Below are 13,747 nucleotides of genomic sequence, written 5' to 3'. Positions count from 1 at the left end.
ATATGATGAAATACATAACAATAGAAATTACCTGCTTCAACAACCCTGTAAACTATAAATGTCAGATGAAACATAAAACAGGGAAACATGCTCATCAAAGATGTTTACCGGGGCAGCTACGTGGCACAGTGAATAGAGCACTGGCCCTGGAGTCAGGAGTACCTGAGTTCAAATCCGGCCTCAGACAATTGACACATTTACTAGCTGTGTGACCTTGGACAAGTCACTTAACCCCAATTGCCCTGCCTTCCCCCTGCAAAAAAAAAATTAAAATAAAAAAAGAAAATATTAAAAAAAAAGATGTTTACCACTGTGTTGGAGGAGATCCCGTGTGGAGTCCAAGTTTAAGAAGAATCACATATGGGTGGTGAGGTCCAACAAGTGTTCCTGTTTGTGGATGACATTGTGCAGTTTGCACCAGGCCCTAGAACATTTCAGAGTCGCCTGGAAGAGATCCGTAAGCACTAAAGATCTTAGCTTGACCATCCATATAGGTTGTTGTTGTGTTTGTCCTTTGTTCTTGAAGAGAACCATGACATCAGGGAAATGATGACATGAATTATAGTTGGCTTGGATTTGAGTGAGGGAGGGCTGTGCAAGGTCACCAGCCTCACTTTCTCCTCCAGAGCTATCTGGGTCCAGTGGCCTGATATTCATCAGGATGACTAGAGAGGACCCAGGATGCAATGGGAGGCTCTGGTCCTTTTAGGCTAAGGTCTTTTCATGTTCTCACTTTGATTGAGGTAACACCTATTCAGTGAATAGGCCTCTTTAAGAAGGGAGTCATGTGATAACCCCTTTAATCAAGAAGAAAAATCGAACTGGGAAGGGAGGACCCTCTGGTTCACTGGCCAAAAGAGAAACAGTTACTATTTACTATTTACATTCACTGTGCCCTAGGAGGGCAGGGCCCTGTTGTTGTCCCATCTATGAATTGGGTTTAAGGCTTGGTCTTTGAGAAAGGAATCTAGCCAGTAAACCCCGAGTTAATGAGGCAGCTTTCAGCCAACCAAATGTACCTTCCTTTGGTCAGAGCACCCTCAGATAAGGGGAGAAGAGGGGAGAGAAGGGGAGGGGAGAGGAGATCCATATAGGAAAAACCTAGTGGATGATGAATGTCTGTTGTCCTGATTATGACGTGCAGCCTAAAGAGCTTGTCATTGCTATGTAAGTTTGGAACAGATAGTACAAACGAACAATGATTTGGGCCCAGAATTCAAAAGTAGGAGGAGAGAGGACAGTTTTACGTTTAGGAAACTGCAAAGTTCCTTTCATGACTTCAAGTTTCTCTGGGAAACAAAGGCCCTAATTTTTAGTACAAATATTTTTCCCATTTTTTTTAATGACTATGGAACATGAAACACTAGAGTCACTGAATTATCCAAAAACTAATATCACACAGAGAGCAATAGAGAATAACGTGATGTATGTAAACAGGCTGCATCAAATAACCAATGAGGAATGAATGAAAGAAAAGCGTTTACTATGTGCCTGGCATTGTTCTAAGCTCTGGGGATATGAATTTAAAAGATAGTCTTTGCCCCCAAGGTATTTACATTCTAATGGAGAATGAAATGTAATGAAAATGTAAAAAATATGTAAAGAATGAGTCATAGGATCATAGATTTAGATCTGGCATTTGGTCTTCTTTCCTTTCTTCCTTCCTTCCTTCCTTCCTTCCTTCCTTCCTTCCTTCCTTCCTTCCTTCCTTCCCTCCCTCCTTCCTTCCTTCCTTCCTTCTTTTCTTCCTTCCCTCCCTCCTTCCTTCCTTCCTCCCTTCCTTCCCTCCTTCCTTCCTTCCTTCCTTCCTTCCTTCCTTCCTTCCTTCCCTCCTTCCTTCCCTTCTTCCTTCCTTCCTTCCTTCCTTCCTTCCTTCCTTCCTTCCCTCCTTCCTTCCTTCTTTCCTTCATTTTTTCCCTCCTTCCTTCCTTCCTTCCTTCCTTCCCTCCTTCCTTCTTTCTTTCTTCCCTTCCTTCCTTCTTTCCTTCTCTCTTTTTTTCTATCTCCATTTAAATATTTGAGCACTTTATCCTATTGGCTTCACTATATCAATAATCAATTAATCAATCTGTGCCTCTAGTTTTATCTTGTACAAGCCACTGGAAGGGACAGAGAGTCAGTCTGAGACTTCTTTTTTAATTATAGAAACAGCCTGGTATAGTGGAAAGAATGTTAATATTGAAGTCAGAAAACCTTGAACCCAAGTTCTCACACTTACTAGCTATGATCTTGGATAAGTCATAGATTTTGTAAGCCTCGTAATTCCCATCTGTAAAATGGAGATCAACACTTCTACTACTTACCTCACAGAGTTTTTCTAAGGAAAGGGTTTTGAAGCCTCTAAAACAAGACACACATGAGCTTATTATTATTAACATATTATCAATTGATAATTAACGTATTATCATTCTTTTAAGACACAAGCCCTGCGATTGAGGAGTTTACAATGAGGTGGAGAGGTAAGAATAGCAAACATTAGAAGATCATATATCATTAAGTGCATTAGTAAATGGTGTGGTATAGACTATATAATAAATGCCATGGAAATTTACAGACAGAAGAAATCAGCAAGGGTTGAAGCAGCCAGGAAAGTTTTCATGAAAATAGTAGAACTTGGGGTGGAGCCAAGATGGTGGCTGGAAAGCAGGGACTCGCTTAAGCTCTCCCCCAGGTCCCTCCAAACACCTGTAAAAAATGGCTCTGAACAAATTCTAGAGCTGCGGAACTCATGAAATAGCAGAGGGAAGCAGGTCTCCAGCCCAAGATGGCATGGATGGTCGCTGGAAAGGGTCTATTGCATCATGTTGGGAGTGGAGCACAGCCCAGTGTGGGCCATTCCAGGACCAACCAGACCAGGAGTTGGAAGCAGGCCTGAGGGCCATGAATCATTGAGCCTTGGCAGTTGCCAGACTTCGCAACCCACAAATGCCAAAGACCATGAAGCAGTTTAGTGGGAAAACTGCTGGATTGGAGTGGGAGAGGTCCAGCCCCAGCCCTGGGGGTGGCGGAGGTGGTGCAGTGGTGGCAGTGGCAGCAGCAGGAAGCTTCTGCAGCTGCTTCCAGAGCTCCAGAGTCAGCTGCTTCCGGAATCCCTGGTTCACATGGTGGGAGGAATCAAGCGGCAGATCAGAGCAGGAGTGCAAGGAGTGCTTTGCTGGCGAAGAGGCAGGTTCTCTTGCTTTGCCCTGCTTGGATCTGGGTAGAGGTCCTGGTTGGTTGTTCTTGGGGGAGGAGGAAGGCTGCTGTGGCAGAACTTGTGGTGGTGGTGGAGTAGAAGTAGCTCTGAAAACTGCAGTGCAGCCCCTAAAGCTTGGGACAAAGTACTCTCTACTCTACAAGCAGTCATACCCTGACAAAAACTCAAGGGTCAAGTAGTTAGCTGGGAACATGAACAGGCAGCAAAAAAGACTGCAGAATGTTGAATCTTTTTTGGTGACAAAGAAGATCAAAACATACAGCCAGAAGAAGTCAACAAACTTGTTATAGGCAAAGAGCCTACATCAAAAGCCTCCAAGAAAAATATGAATTGGTCTCAGGCCATGGAAGAGCTCAAAAAGGATTTGGAAAAGCAAGTAAGAGAAGTAGAGGAAGAATTTGGAAGAGAAATGAGAGTGATGCAAGAAAACCATGAAAAACAAGTCAACAACTTGCTAAAGGAGACCCAAAAAATACTGAAGAAAATAACACCTTAAGAAATAGACTAACCCAAATGGCAAAAGATCTCCAAAAAGCCAATGAGGAGAAGAATGCCTTAAAAGGCAGAATTAGCCAAATGGAAAAGGAGGTCCAAAAGACCACTGAAGAAAATACCACCTTAAAAATTAAATTGGAGCAAGTGAAAGCTAGCGACTTTATGAGAAATCAAGATATCATAAAACAGAACCAAAGGAATGAAAAAAATGGAAGACAATGTGAAATATCTCATTGGAAAAACCACTGACCTGGAAAATAGATCCAGAAGAGATAATTTAAAAATTATTGGACTACCTGAAAGCCATGATCAAAAAAAGACCTTTCAAGAAATCATCAAGGAAAATTGCCCTGATATTCTAGAACCAGAGGGTAAAATAGAAATTGAAAGAATCCACTGATCCCCTCTTGAAAAAGATCCCAAAAAGAAAACTCCTAGGAATATAGTTGCCAAATTCCAGAATTCCCAAGTCAAGGAGAAAATATTGGAAGCAGCCAGAAAGAAACAATTTGAGTATTGTGGAAACATAATCAGGATAACACAAGATTTAGCAGCTTCTACATTAAGGGACTGAAGGGCTTGGAATATGATATTCTGGAGGTCAAAGGAGCCAGGATTAAACCAAAAATCACCTACCTAGCAAAACTGAGTATCATGCTCCAAGGCAAAATATGGATTTTCAATAAAATAGAGGACTTCCAAGCTTTCTCAATGAAAAGATCAGAGCTGAAGAGAAAATTTGACTTTCAAACACAAGAATCAAGAGAAGCCTGAAAAGGTAAACAAGAAAGAAAAATCGTAAGGGACTTACTAAAGTTGAACTGTTTTGTTTACATTCCTACATGGAAAGATGATGTGTGTAATTCATGAGACCTTTCTCAGTATTAGGGGAGTTGAAGGGAATATACATATATATAAACAGAGGGCACAGGGTGATTTGAATATGAAGGGATGATATCTAAAAAAAAATAAAATTAAGGGTTGAGAGAGGAATATATTGAGAGAGGGATAAAGGGAGAGATAGAATGGTGTAAATTATCTTGCATAAAAGTGGCAAGAAAAAGCAGTTTTGTTGGAAGGGAAGATGGGGCAGGTGAGGGGGAATGAGTGAATCTTGCTCTCATGGGATTTGACCTGAGGAGTGAATAACATACACACTCAATTGGGTATCTTACCCCACAGGAAAGTAGGGGGAAGGGGATAAGAAAGGGGAGATGATAAAAGGGAGGGCAGATAGGTGGAGGAGGTAATCAAAAGCAAACATTTTTGAAAAGGGACAGGGTCAAGGGAGAAAATTCAATAAAGGAGGACAGGATAGGATGGAGAGAAATATAGTTAGTTTTTCACAACATGAGTATTGTGGAAGGGTTTTACATAATGATACATGTGTGGCCTATGTTGAATTGCTTGCCTTCTTAGGGAGGGTAGGTGGGAAGGAAAGAGGGGAGAGAATTTGGAACTCAAAGTTTTAAAAGCAGATGCTCAAAAAAAAGTTGTTTTTGCATGCAACTGGGAAATAAGATATATAGGGAATGGGGCATAGAAATCTATCCTGCCCTACAAGAAAGTAAGGGGAAAGGGGATGGGGGGGGAGGAGTGGGGTGACAAAAGGGAGGGCTGACTGGGGAATGGGGCAATCAGAATATACACCATCTTGGAATAGGGGGAGGGTAGAAATGGGGAGAAAATTTGTAACTCAAAATCTTGTGGAAATCAATGTTGAAAACTAAAATATTAAATAATAAAATATGAAAAATAGAAAAAAAAAGAAAATAGTAGAGCTTGGGTGCAGCTAGGTGGTGCCCTGGAGCACAGGCCCTGGAGTCAGGAGGATCTGAGTTCAAATCTGACCTCTGACACTTACTAGCTGTGTCACTCTGGGCAAATCACTTAACCCTGATTACCTTGAAAAAAAAAAGTAGAACTTGAATTGAGTCTTGAAAGATGGATTGGATTTAGAGACATAGGCAAGTAAGAAGGATGGCATTCCAGGTAGGAGGAACAACGTGAGTGAAAGTAAGGAAGAAAGAAAGTAAGTGAAGTATTTGTGGGGGTGGAAGGGGGAGGATAGAGGAATAAGGAAATGCACCTGACTACAATGGATAGAGTGTGTGTAGGAATAAAGGGAAAGAAAATTGGATAGGAAGTATGGGACAATATGATGCAGACCTAAAAACCAGGCAGCATAATTTGAACTTGATATGGTTAAGCAATAGGGAATCATTAAAGGTTTTTGAGACATGATGAAAGTAGTTCCATAAGGATATTAATCCTTAAATATGCCCATACTTTTACGCCTCAGTAACGGATCACTCTAGTGCAATTTTGATGATATTTGGCATGAGGCAAGGATAAAGATAATACAATACAAAGAGACGGAAAAAGGGGGGAAAAAGGCAAAAGAGAAAGATGACATTGGTTAGTGGTCAGAAGCCACTCCTTCAGGTTACAGGAAATGAAAAGGTCATAGGTCAGGTCAGAAGAATGGACCAGAAGGCAAGAATAGGGAAAGGACATAGGAATTTATAGCATGCTGTAAAAACCCACCTCTGTTACTCAATGGACTGGTATAAATAGCATGGGTGTGTGTGTGTGTGTCCAGTATTAGTGTGGAGACTAGTGTTTGAAATACCCCAGTTGTCACCAAAATGCACCTACTTACGATACTTGATTAATTTTTTGTTGTCTAATGAGGCCCATTGCTCATCCTTTAAAAGTGGAAATCCACTGGAAGGACTGAAGTGCTCCCTCATATGATGAGACACGTACCTGGGATAAGGAAACATAACTTGATTCATTTTGATAGCTTGCGTTTTAACCTAGTCTATTCAAATTCTGTGAGAAAGATAATTTCACATCAAACTTCTTTTATAAATTGGAAGATGAGCAAAATAGGCCCATTTCACATACAAACTTATTTTTTTCTTGACATATAAGCCATTACTTCAAAGTCAAAGAAAACCCATTGGTCAAAAGGATGTAATAATGGAAAACTGGCATAATAGGAAAATATTGACATCCTTAGCCATGTATCTCACCGGTTGTATTTCATAGCTGATTTTTTTTATTTTTGCCTCTGAATAGCAATCTTGTTTGTCAAGATTCCACTTTCTTTGTTAAAATGTAAAATGCATATTGGGCAAATGCTCTCAGCAATTTGCATAAAAAGTGATGACAAAGAGCAATTAGTACCTCATTATTATGCAGTGAATGCTACTTTGCTCAAAAGTGACTGTGGAGTAGTTCCCCCTCCCCTCCCCCACCCCTCGTGTAAATCTGGTGCAGCATTGTTCTAAAAATAGTACTTCAGAAACCTCTCAGTTTGTAAATCAGTGTCTTTGCACTAGCATTACAGGAGAGAAAATGTACAGTGAGACAGTAAATAAAGCATAAACTCCAGATCCTTATGATGAAAAGCAAGCATTAGAATTTTGTGAGCTAAGACTGTTAGAAGAATTTAGTGTTTCATCCAATTAGAAGCCTATCTTGTTTTATTCCTTGAAATCAGCCTTCAAAACAGACTCAAGATCTCACACTGACACCAACACAACACAAGCGTGTACACACACACACACACACACACACACACACATACACACACATGGTCATGCCACACACAGCAATGCTGAAGAGAACAAACAGTTCCGAGATATCTCTTGTTAGGAAAGCATGATTTTTGAGATTTCATTATCATGAAATTCCTTTCAGGCAGAAATGAGCTGCATCAAAGAAACATTGGACGAGGCAGTCTTTGTAAATTCATGCACCATCACCTGTGTTGCTGGTCTCTACCTGTCTTTAATTTGCTAGGAAATGCTAGAAACACATTTCCTTTTCTTGGACCAATGCATATATTCAGAGCATGAATGGACTAAAAATGTACTCTAGGAATAGGTATTGGGATGGGTTCAAATGTGATGATGAAGATGTTGGCTGTGAAAATAGCAGAGGAAGAAAACGGGAAATAGAAAACCTTTTGGGAAATGATCCCATCTATGTGTTTGTGGATGTGTGATATTTTTCTCTGGAAATCACAAATGCAAAGCAAGGCAAGTGTGAATAGGTATGGATGCCCTCTATACGTGTTGAAAGACAGGACCATTCTGGCTCACAAAGTCTTTGAGGTTCCATCTTTTAATAGAAAATTTCCCCAACCTCTCTTAATTCTAGTGCCTTCCCTCTATTATTTCCTATTTATCCTGTATATAGCTTGCTTTGTATATATTTGTTTGTATGTTGTCTCCCCCATTAGATTGTAATCTCCTTGAGTGCAGAGGCAGTTTTTTGCCTTTTTTGTGTCCCCAACATTTAACACAGTGTCTGGCACATAGTAAATACTTAATAAATGTGGTTCTAGGGAAACTGGTTCATTGCTCAGGCTAAGGTCATTATAGTTTAGGTTTAGTATTCTCTCAGGGCTCTGCGTTACCCTCTCCAAAGGTTTACAGAATAGTACAGTGTAGGTGCCTCCTTTTATAAGGAACTAGCAAGTACAACTTGATATCCTTAGACATTATCTCATTTCTTTACTTTGTCCCTTGTTACCATTTTTCTAGGAATTGTCTTTGACACATTCAGGTCACCAATTTGAGGACTGTAAGGTCACATAGCAATACTATGTCTTTGATGTATTTCCTAACCTGGAGGTAATATGTGATCATTTTATACACCACTGCAGTTTCATTATTCATATCATTTTCTATTAATTTTTAATGTATCTGAGTTCCCACTTATTTAACATATGATACACATTGGCCAGATGTCTTCATTGAGCTATGAAAAATGAGTCCCAAGTACTTTTCCATACTATTCAGCATCTAGCATTCAGCAACTAAGCAGTTGATGAGCCTTTATGAAAGATTAGTTATTTTTCACAGCGCATTTATCAATGATGCTAAATCCATGTGCCATTTTGATATCTGGCCACCCAATTAGTTGGGCTATATCTTATAGAATTCCTCAGGGCACTGCAAAGCATATAAATACAATAAATATTTGTTGAATAAAATTGTGTATAAGCCTATTCAGTCACATGCTTATGAGTCACATAACCTTTTCTATGGCTAATTGCATTATGGCAATGATAGAAAGTATTACCTATCCAAAAGTACAGATTTCTTTTTCATACCTTTCCAATTACATCTTTCTTAATTTCCTTTTGTGCAGTTAATTTTTCATTTCAGTAGAGAATTGTACTGTATTGTCAGAACAATTCAAGTTAGTCTGGTTCAATTCAATTAATAAGTATCTATTATAAGTTTATATAAATGTCTACATGTAAAAATTATATAGAAATAAATGTGAAATTAATTGAATTGAACTGAGTTATTTTTAATTGATTTGTTGAATTATGACAGGAGAATCTTTAGGTCTTGAACTTTCCCTTCTAGAAATGAACCAATGATTTTAATAGAAATGCTAATTCAGTGAGACTTGCCTTTTTTTTCTGGGAAATTCACCTGAAAACCCAATCGTGGTCAGAGAAACAAAGAGGAAAAGTCAAATTTACGTGTTTTTTTTTTCTAGCCTGGATCTCACATATGAAATTCCTCAAGTTCTTGAGTATTCTCTCAATAGCATATTAAGCTGGTAGAGACCATGCTGTTTACCTGAATTTTCGCTGTGCTCTCAGCAAGATCTCTACTAAGTCATCACTGAGGAACATGTATTCCTACAGGGCTGGGATTAACCATTAACAGACCTGGAGTTATACAAGATTCTGATAGATGAGACTATGGCAATAACTCTGTTCAGCAATCTAGTGGGTAATGATCTCAAGCAAGGCACAAAACACGAAGATAGGCTCACCTACCATGTTCATGGAAGATGTCTTGTCCTGCATGAAGTCCAAACAAAAGGATTCCCTATCAATAATGAAGGTTCCTATTTGAAGATGACACTGTACTAATTACATCAGAACACACACCACTATAAAGTCTACTATAGAACATAGTGCAAAGGACTTTGGATTAACCATTTGCACTGGAAAAATAGAGGGAAAGAATAAATACATTTTGCCAGGGCATGCAGCTTCATGGGAAATTCATGGAGTTAGTCAAGATAGATATGTACGTGTCATGATATAGTATGTATATGTGTATTATATGTAATATTATATATGAGCATATCTACTACTTTTATATAATTATATATGCATACATAAGTAACTATCTATAGCTTCATCTTTCAGATACTTTTTTTTTGCCCTGATCTGCGATTTCACTGCCATTTGTTGTCATTATCATTTAGTCATTTCCCACTATTTGTGACTATTTGGGGATTTTTGGGCAAAGATACTAGAGTGGCTTGCCATTTCCTTCTCCAGCTCATTTTACAGATGAGGAAACTGAGGCAAACAGGGTTAAATGACTTTTCCAGGGTCACACAGCTAGTAAGTATCTGAGAATAGATTTGAACTTAGGAAGATGAGTTTTTTTGACTTCAGGTCTGGCATCCTATCCACTGTACCACCTAGCTTCCTTTTCGTTATAGAGAACTCTTTTTAGGATCCCCATCCCCATTTTGCTCAGTGACTTCTTTGCAAGGTTAGAGAATTGTGAAGGGACTGACCATTCCATGGTCAAACAGCTGGTATTTGCCAGAGGTAGAATTTGTGAACTCAAGTCTTTCTAAATTTAAAACTGATCCTCAATCCACAATGACACACTGCGTTTTATTTGTACATGTGTGATTGTGTTAGACAGGCAGCTGCTATTGGATAGTGATATGTCTGTGCTGCCCTATGAGAAATTGCGTGGTGCTTTTAGTCAATTATAGCTAATCAGCATTTATGAAGTGCCAACTGTGTTCCAGGTCATGATCTCAAACTGCTTACTGCTATGAAAGCCTATTTTTTTTTAACACTGGGAATCTCCTAGGGAGATGGCTACAAATCATGGAACACCACAATCTCAGAAGAAGATAAATTATGAGCCACCCAAAAGGCAATGGATACAGACATAGTAGATATAAGAAGGCTATAGAATGTTACCAATGACGACTTGCTCTTAGGAAGTAGTGTAAAAGACAATACTATTGATATGAATGACTAGAAAAGGAGGGAGGCAGGGCATGTGGTATGAATGAGAGACGACCAAAGAACAGCCCAAATTTGACACTGGTACCTCTGAATTATTAAAAGCCTTCCGGGACCTAAAATGAAACTTCTGTTGATGATGTGCAAAAATACATGGACACAAATCACAATAGAACATAAGCTCCACAAGGGCACGGGCTTTTTCATGTCTGTCTTTTTATCCTTGGTGCCTATCATGGTGCCTGTCACATGGAACGTGTTCACTAAATGCTTGTTGAAGGAATGAAAGGAAGAGGCATATGTGGGTCTGCAGAGGTGGAGGGGTCATCTATATAGGTGAGATCATAGATTGACCCTTCTGAGTATTGTATTTATTGAATTCTAACTAAGCTTCTAACACCAGATGAGCAGATGTGGGAATTTCAAAGGCAGTTTGCAACAAGGTTCCTGCTCTCTAGGAGTTTATGATCTTCTTGGGAAGCTTCGACTTATGCATATTAGGTAGTCAGAACAAGATAATCAGTATAGTCAAGTGTACAGTGCAGGCAAGAAATGCGTTCATTGGCAGTTCAAAAGTGGGAGAGATGAGGGGCAGCTAGGTGGCGCAGTGAGTAGAGCACTGGCCCTGGAGTCAGGAGGACATGACACATTTACTAGCTGTGTGATCTTGGGCAAGTCACTTAACCCCAATGCCCTGACCCCCCCAAAAAAACAAAAACAAAGGTGGGAGAGATGAGTAGGGAATGGCATTGTTTGGAGAATAGTTCTTGAAAAAGGTGGAAATTAAAATTAGCCTTGGATAGGTAGAAATTGATATTTTGGGTTGGAGAAAGAATAAGTTTGAGAAAGCAAGAATAAGCATGTCCTGTTAGAACAGCAAAGAAAATTATCACAACTAAGGTGGAAGGTGAATGGTAATTAATGAGAAGTAAGGACAGCTAGCTAGTGGCAGCATGGCTTAGTGGTTAGAGAGCTAAGACCGTGGTTCAAATACTGCCTTGGACCAAGTTACTTAACACCTCAGTGTCCCCCCCCCTCCAAAACACTTTAAGATACAAAGACAGTGAAGATCTGTATTGGTAGTTCCTCATGGCAAGCTCCCTATGCTAATGAAATCATAGGTTTGTTTAAATAAAAAAGACAGAATGTGGCAAGAGCACTGAAGAATGCTAGCATGAAGAGTCCGGATTAGGTTATACTCCTTTTTAATATTACCCACAGCCTCTTCCTATCCACCTTGGTTTTTTAAAAATCTTATTCTGAATTTAATAACAGACATCAAAAGGTGAACATTTTCTATACACAAAGTAGAACAGAAAAAGTACATTCTATATGAAACAGCAAATCTCTGTTCCTTATAGCTTGCTTTTCTTTGAAAAATTATGTGTACTTTCTGGTCCCCCACCCCACTTCAGTGATTTCAAACTGCTTCAATACCTCCTGTTATGGAGGGAAGTCATTTGATAAATTAATTCTCACTTAGGTATTAGTGACTTGATGTGTTAGATCTCCCAGGATTATTCCTTTTTGAAAAGGGGATAGCTGGAGAAGGTTATGAATTTTTAATGATAGTTTCAGACACTTTGGAACCTGAATGGGGAATAAATTTGGGCACAGGGAAATCTTTCAGATCATACTTTACTAAGGTCTTCATTGCTTGCACATAAGTGATTTTCAGGGTAGTAGTAGCCATTGAAGATTGCTGAGCAGGGAATATATTAGCATGATGAAAGTTGTGTTTTTTAAAAGTGGAGTCAGATGGGTGGTGGGCAAACACTTTATAGATCGGAATGATAGATAGTTGGACCTGGGGGCAAGAAGACTTGAGTTCAAATATGACCTCAAAAAATTAGTAGCTGTGTGATTCTGGGCAAGTCACTTAACCTCTGTCTGTCTCAGTTTCCTCATCTGTAAATTGGGAATAATAGTAGTACTTTCCTCCTAGGATTGTGAGGATAAAATGAGATAATATTTGTAAAGTACTTTGCAAACCTTAAAATGCTATACAAATGAATCACTGCAGGCAAAATAGATGTGTATGTATAATTTGTGTGCGCATATGTATATATAAACAAATGTATATGTATGTACCTATGTAGTGATAAGGGCAATAGGAGATCATGTGGTGTCGTAGGAGGAATACTGAGACTACAAATCAAGATATACATATACCCATGAATTTATCTAAAAACCAATGCACATGTATGCATAGGTACATATCTATCATGGTAATAAGGGTAATAGGAGAGTGCATGTCATAGCGGAAGAAACACTAGGACTGGAAGTTAAGATACCTTAGTTATAAGTCTGGCTCTGCCACAGTTTGACTAGGGCAAATTGCTCAACCACATCTGTAAAGAAAAGGAAGGAGCTCATTTGGGGCGAAGATGAAGAGTTTGGTTTCCAACAGGTTGAATTGGATTTGCCAGCAGGGCATCGGAATAGAAATGCCTTGTAGGCAGTTGGAAGTAAACTAGTAGGTTAGGTGTGAAGATAAGAGTATAGATGCGATAATTGAAGCCAGAAGGGTGTTTGAGATCTCTAGGATAGACAGTGTCAATTTCTTTGAGGGATCAGGAAAGGAAGGGAGAGCTACAGTGGGAGAGACTCCAGCTTCAACTCAGCAACTATAATCCTGAGCCACTTTTAAAAAAAGCTTCCTTCCAATATGGTTTGCTCAGCAGCCTGGTTCCATATTTTATTTCTGTCATCCCACTTCGATCAATACCTCCCACTCCTGATGATTAACTGTGCTTGAATTACTCTAACTGGTCCATTAACTCTTCTATGGGAAGGATTCTCCTTTTTCAATATCAAGGCATGATTTTCTGTCAAATTTGCCTTTGGGTTAGGAATTTCCCTCTTGTTCTCTTTTGTGAGAGACAGCTATGACATAGTGGATGGAAAGTAGGCTTTCCTGGTGTTCTTGGTTCCAGGCCTACTTCTGACACTTAGTGGCCATTTGTCTTTTAACCTCTTGGTTTTGTAGACCAGTGGTGTCAAACTCAAACAGAAGTGGA

At 39.3% G+C, this 13,747-nt stretch overlaps 1 pseudogene; it reads left to right on the top strand.

The window, feature by feature from the left end:
- The first annotated feature begins 360 nt into the window (after positions 1-360).
- The window catches only part of LOC118857726, a 131,573-nt pseudogene continuing 118,186 nt past the window's right edge, over positions 361-13,747 (top strand).

This window comes from Trichosurus vulpecula, chromosome 7 (genome assembly GCF_011100635.1).
Source record: "Trichosurus vulpecula isolate mTriVul1 chromosome 7, mTriVul1.pri, whole genome shotgun sequence".
In the NCBI taxonomy this organism is placed as follows: domain Eukaryota; kingdom Metazoa; phylum Chordata; class Mammalia; order Diprotodontia; family Phalangeridae; genus Trichosurus; species Trichosurus vulpecula.
The sequence above is the reverse complement of the archived record's forward strand: the minus strand, read 5'-3'. Positions and strand labels throughout refer to the sequence as shown.